Source organism: Excalfactoria chinensis, unplaced genomic scaffold (genome assembly GCF_039878825.1).
Source record: "Excalfactoria chinensis isolate bCotChi1 unplaced genomic scaffold, bCotChi1.hap2 Scaffold_84, whole genome shotgun sequence".
Taxonomy (NCBI): domain Eukaryota; kingdom Metazoa; phylum Chordata; class Aves; order Galliformes; family Phasianidae; genus Excalfactoria; species Excalfactoria chinensis.
The window spans coordinates 66,050-72,049 of NW_027315716.1; the positions used below are offsets into that span (position 1 = coordinate 66,050).

General features: G+C 53.2%; 1 long non-coding RNA gene across 1 annotated transcript; it reads left to right on the forward strand.

The window, feature by feature from the left end:
• Positions 1-2,034: 2,034 nt before the first annotated feature.
• LOC140265338 (uncharacterized) lies at positions 2,035-5,772 on the forward strand. Its single transcript, XR_011906244.1, has 4 exons — positions 2,035-3,376; positions 3,772-3,827; positions 5,220-5,294; positions 5,636-5,772. It is a non-coding gene; the product is annotated as an uncharacterized lncRNA (long non-coding RNA).
• The last annotated feature ends 228 nt before the right edge of the window (positions 5,773-6,000 follow it).

Here is a 6,000-nt window from a genome sequence, read left to right on the forward strand (position 1 = left end):
AATTGCTGGCGTGTAGAACTCCCCCTTGAAGCTTAGCTGCAAGGTTACTTTTATAACTGATATTTTCATTCTTGGAGGGGCTGCACTGCTGCTCAAAAAGGAGGTCTATACTGAGCTGCTACGTGCTAAAAACACCCATGGTTTGCAGAATCCCACTGAGTTTGGGACAGTCCTTGGGCACAGCCCAGCAAGCGAGGGCAAGCAGCTCTCCTGTGCAGTGCCCTGCTGTGCGCTGCTGGCTTGCAGCTGTTTTTTCACTGGAGGATGCTGGGCTGACACAGGAGGGGAGTGATTTGAACACTGCCTCCCCTTCCTCACAACCAATTCAGCAGATGCTTTATAAGAGCAAACAGAAGCTCTTGTCTTCAGCTGGGAGGTGTCTGCTCCTTCCTGGCTCCCCAGAGCAAGCGTTGCATTCAATTATATTTGTATGGCAGTTCCCACTGTGGGGTTTGGAACTGGCCAATGCCTCTAATTACCAACACAAAGCTATTACAATAGTAATAAATATTAAATATAATCTGCAGAGATCTCAGGATGCCTTTCTGGTGGCATATTTTTTATGCTCATGACTGTATCTCCTGGATGTCGTTTAATTTTAGCTCTGCCTTTTAGATTTTGAGAACAAAAAACCTGCCTTCCTCCCTCTGTGATGCTGACCACAGACCCTGCTCTCACCTGAACTCTGGCCGTGGCTTTTCCTGCCCCACTTAACCCCCTCCCTCTCCTCCCCTCCCTTCCCCCAAGCAGTGGGTTGGGGAGGGTGCCATCACCTCTGGAACTTGCAGATTAAAAGGCAAAAAACTGACAGTAAACTGCCAGTGGCTCATTTACTGTTGACGGTGAGTCAATCAAAATCCTGCTTTCCCTCTGCTTCCTGGCTTTCCCTCCTGTGTGACTTCATGACCCAATTTCTGATGTGTTCCACACTGTTACTTTCTTCCCCTCAGAGTTTAATTGCTTCTGTTTCACATTTGGGTGCTGAAAAGTTGTCAGAAGCTGTACAATCCCCTCCAGCAACAGATCCTGTTTATATTGCTGTAAGCTATGTTTTGCAGTGATATGATAAGTAACAAAAGGGAGAAAATTAAACAGAAACGCACATCTCTTTGTATAAAACCCTGTTATCTGCCAAGTTTTACTCTGAGGGTCACCAGAAATGCTAGCACAGTGTAAGGAAGCCTCCAAGTCTGCCTGCACAGGGCATTCTGAAAGCAGCACCACAGCAACTTGCCTTACACCAGGGACAGCATTTACCCAAACAGAGGTCAGTCTCAGGACTGAGCATCCACAGTGTGCAGAGGAGGAGGGAGAGCAGCAGGAGGAAGGCTGGAATTTAGAGAAGAAGCTGTGGCAACAATTTAGAGCAGAGGTTGTGCTGTGATCATCTAAGGATGTCAATAAGGCGAATAGCTTTTAAAATACCAATCATTGTAGCTGGAGGGGAGAAAAAAAAGAGGAAAGCTTTTGGGCACATAAACCCACCTTGAATGACATTTCAACTCTCCTCCCATTTTCACAGGATCTGAAATAGACCCATTTCTTCTCTGTCAGGATCCCATGCCTTTTTTGTTGATATTTTTCTACCTCTTTTTGTCTTGAATACATATCTGAACTTTTATTTGCTGGAAACCACCTATGCAGTAAATGAAAATGGATACCTAAAGTTACCAAGTGTTTTATTTACTGAAAGATATTCCTGGTGCAGAGAATGCTTGATGAAACTTTTGGTATTATTTGTGTCAGTATTTTAAGAATTGAAATTATCCAGAAACACTCATACGAATCAGGAAGCCGAGGTCCTGGAACAGGCTGCCCAGGGAGGTTGTGGATGCCCCATTCTTGGAGGTGTTCAAGTCCAGGTTGGATGGGGCCCTGGGCAACCTGACCTAGTAAACATGGAAGTTTGGTGGCCCTGCCAGGCAGGGAGGTTGGAATTTCATGATCCTTGAGGTCCCTTCCAACCCGGGTCATTCTGTGATTCTATGAACTTCCTTTGCTATCTGATAGCTAGTGATAGAAACAAAGCCAAAGTTGGAGGCAAAGCCCTACTGTACAGGAAAAAAGAAACTCCTCTAACGTGCCTGTGACTCTTCTGAGTCAGAGAGAAGTTGTTCACTGAGGGGGAGCTGAGGCCCTGGCACTGCTGCCCAGAGAGGCTGTGGGTGCCACATCCCCACAGGTGCACTCGACTCAGCTCCTGTTGCAGTGAATGGAGGCACGGGGAGGGATGTGGTTAGTACGTGACCATCTCCTTCCCCAGGCACAAAACAAGGCAACAGGGACAACGGCAGCAGCAGCCGTGATGGCAGACTGTCAGTGAGGAAGAGCTTGAGGAGCTGCAGCTCCTGGCTCACCGCAACCAGCCCAACATCCCCCAGCCGCTGAACACACTGTACGGGACAGGCACCTCTGGGCGTGCGCTGTATGGACGTGCTCTGCAGCCTGCCTAGCGCACGGCAGGGGAAGAAGCACGGTGGTGGCAGCGCTACGGGGAGACCTGCCGTGCTGCAGCGCGTGCCTCCGGTCCCGCTGCCGGGCACCACCGGGTGCGGTCTGGCTCCGTCCTCTCTGCACCTCCCTGCGGGCGCCCGCCTGATTCTCTGCCAGGCTTTCACACGTCTCGATCCGTGGGATCGGTCCCTCTCTTTCGGGGCTGCCCGGCTCAGCCAGGAGCTGCTCCTCGAGACCGGGCGCGTTCCGCTGCTCGCGGTCAGCCGCCGCTTCTCACCGCCCAGCAGCGCCCCACCGCCACGCTGACTCCGGAGGACGGCTCAGTTCTGCCCCTGCGCTGGCTTCGCCTGACCGCCCGGCGTCCCCCGAGGCACGGCACAGGCGGCGGCGGGGACGCGGGGCGGCGGAGCAGCGCTCGACCCGCACGGAGCTCCGCAACTCGCGCCGTCATAGCGGACCGGCGTCGTCATAGCGGACCGGCGCCCGCAAGCGCTATTGGCGGAGAAGCCGCGCTCGGCCCCGCCTCCTCTGCGCTCCCATTGGTCGGTCCGCCGAATGGGGCGAGCGCTGCCTGCTGGGGTCTTTCCCTTTCGCCCGTGAGGTCGTGGCGCCCTCGTGACGTCATCACCTCGCAGCCCGTCCGGATCCGTCCGCAGGGTCTTTGCGTCCTTAGGCAGATCGTAGGAGGATGCGAGAGCTGAGGGGCGATGGGGGGGAGGAGCATCCTGCCGTGGCACCGGGAGCCTGGGGACAACGTGCTTTGGGTGCCGGCACGAAACTCCTCCATCCGTCAGCACAGGAGCAGCAGTTCTTGCCGCAGCGGCAGGAACTCAGCGCAGCCCTGCAGAGAGTGGCCCAGAGGCACAAGAAGAAGATGACATCCATCGAGTGTGAGCGCCCAGCAGTGTCTGCAGCCTGCGAGGTGAGCGGGGCTGGGAAGAGGAAGCTGTAGGAGTCCTGGGGAGGGACGCACAATGGCAGCGTTAGTGGCAGGATGAGCTGCTTCCTCTTCCCCTCCTGACACCGTGCACTGGTTTCCTTGGAGAAGCGCCCCACAAGCCAGACCCCGCTGTCACATCTGTGGGGTTCCACAGTGCACACAGACATGGGGACGCCGTGTGCTGGGCTCATGACAGCAGCACTCGGGCGCTGTGGGCAGGACGAGGGTGGCGGTCTGCTTCTCTTTGTAACCTCAGCCAGGCTGTCACTCTCGGGATAGAAAAAGCATTTCTTAGCCATGATCTGCTTGTGCGCGGCGTCCTTCTCTCACGTAGAGCTTTGCTAGAAAACTCCTTCTCTTTCTGTCTGTTATTGCAGTTGCCAGCTGCTGGTGGACCTGAGCCATAAGAGACTGAGCAAAACCTCGAGCGATGGTGAGTGTGCTTGTTTGCTGTACCACGCTGTGCCAGGCGTTTGCTCCATTCAGATAAACATAGGGAGTGTGGATGGGTCAGGATTAGTCAGTCTTTTTTTTTTTGAGTGGTGAATTTGTAGCTTCTTTCCATTTCCTCCTTCTAGAAGATAGTGCCCCACACGTCTGTGCTTCTCCTGCTTGAGAGTGAATGGAAAATGCAACTGAATGTCAGTACCCAGAGGAAGTATTTTTCCAGATAAGCTCTCTGGGCGTACTGCTCCCTCCTGGTTCAACCCACAAGGTTCCACCCGTGCAGTGGTTATTCCTGTGCCTGTTTCCCAAAGCCCAGGCTCCATGAAGGTCAGCGCTGCGTTGGTGTTGACCTTGACTGGAACAGAGTTGGGTCGCAGAAGGCAGTGTGATCCCACAGAGATGGCACTGAGCAAGAGGCAGGAGAAAGCTGTTTGTGAATGGCCAGTTTGAGCCAAACACAGCATGTCGTGGTGTGTTGCAGAAGCACGGAATGGTTGGTGTTGGAAAGGACCTCTGGGCCCATCTGGTCCAGGCCCTGCTGCAACAGGGCCAGCAGAATTGGTGCCGAGGGCCACATCCTGGGCTTGGAGATCTCCTAGAGGAAACTCTGCAGCCTCTGTGGGTCTCTGTGCCAGTGCTGCAGCACTTACACAGTGCAGGAGTGCTCCTGATGTTTGGTGGCAAGCTCTGGTCCTGGCACTGGGCTCCACTGGATGCAGCCTGGCTACATTCTCTCTGTCCCTCCCTGCATGGATTGATGGCCATGGGTGGGATCCTCCTGAGCTCCCCTTCTCCAGACTGAGCGGCCACTTCTCTCAGGCTGTTGTCATAGAAGACGTCTTCCAGTCCCTTCACCATCTTGGTAGCCCTCCATTTCCAGTGTGTCCAGCTGTCTCTTGTACTGGGAGCCCAGACCTGGACACTGTTCTCCAGGTGCAGCCTCACCAGTGCCGAGTAGAGCAAAAGTAATGGTGCTGAGTAATGGTCCTTACCTGCTACAGGAGAAGTAGCTAGGGCTATGATGGGAGCACACTGCTTTATGACTGACACGGAGAACTGCTAGGAAGAAGGCCTGGTGGGACTGGACACAGATGCAAGGTGGTCCAGCTTTTGTTTCACTGCAGACTCTGTGGGCAGCAGCATGGAGATATGTTCTCCATATAGTTGTGCCCCTGTGGCTTCTTTCTGATGTGCCTGGGAAGTCCCCCTAGAATAGGCTGCTGCGTGAGACAGAAGTCTGATACAACATCACTTGTGTGGGTGGAGTTTTACTATCTCTGTGTTCACGTCTTTTATGTGCTTTGTTTAGTTTTAATTCAACTCTCTGTGTGCACGGGTGCAAGTCTGCCTTTGCTAAATCCTTTTCTTGTGGCCTTAGGCAACAATGAAGGGGATCTCGAGTTTCAGCGCTGAGCAAGAAGCACAGCACTCAGGAAGGCCATGAAGGGCTTTGGTAAGTTGATCTCCCTCCGCAGGTCAAGTTGTTTTGTTGTTTTTTTTCCCAGCACTGGGAATGGCAGCTTGGATGGTTTGTTCGAGGGAAGCGCAGCTGCTTGTATTGCTCTGCTGCACAACTGCCCTAAAAATAGTTGGGAAGAGGAAACACAGCTGCCTTTCTTATGTCCTGAAATACGGCTCCTCTGGTGGAGCGGGTCCTGGCAGCTTTGTGTGCATGGATGTGGTCCTGGGGCTGTTGAGAACTGGCTGTGGAGGGGACTGGGGGCGGCACAAGACCAGAGGGCAGTTCTGATTCTTGTGCAAGCAGCCTGACTGGCTTCCATTTGTTTCCTGCAGGCACGAATGAAGAAATCATCATCGACATCTTGACCAAACTAAATGTTTCCCAGCGTCAGCAAGTTCTGATCACCTAAAAGGTCTACAGAGATGTGTGAAGGTGGTTGTGTCACTTGGGTGAAAAGTGACAAAGGTCCCAATCTCCATAAGACAAAGGTCGGTGGAGAATTTCCTTGACCAAGGTAGTTTTGGTTTTGTTCAGTTCAGTGCAGTTGTTGATGCAAGGAGGGTTAGAGCCTAAAGAGAAGAGGTGAACAGCTCGGTTCTGTCTGTCCTGGAAGGCCGTACCTTCTGCCACCTCCTTCCTCCTCTCTTGGCTTTCTAGGATTTGATTGGTGACTTGATGTGGTTGCTGAGTGGGAATT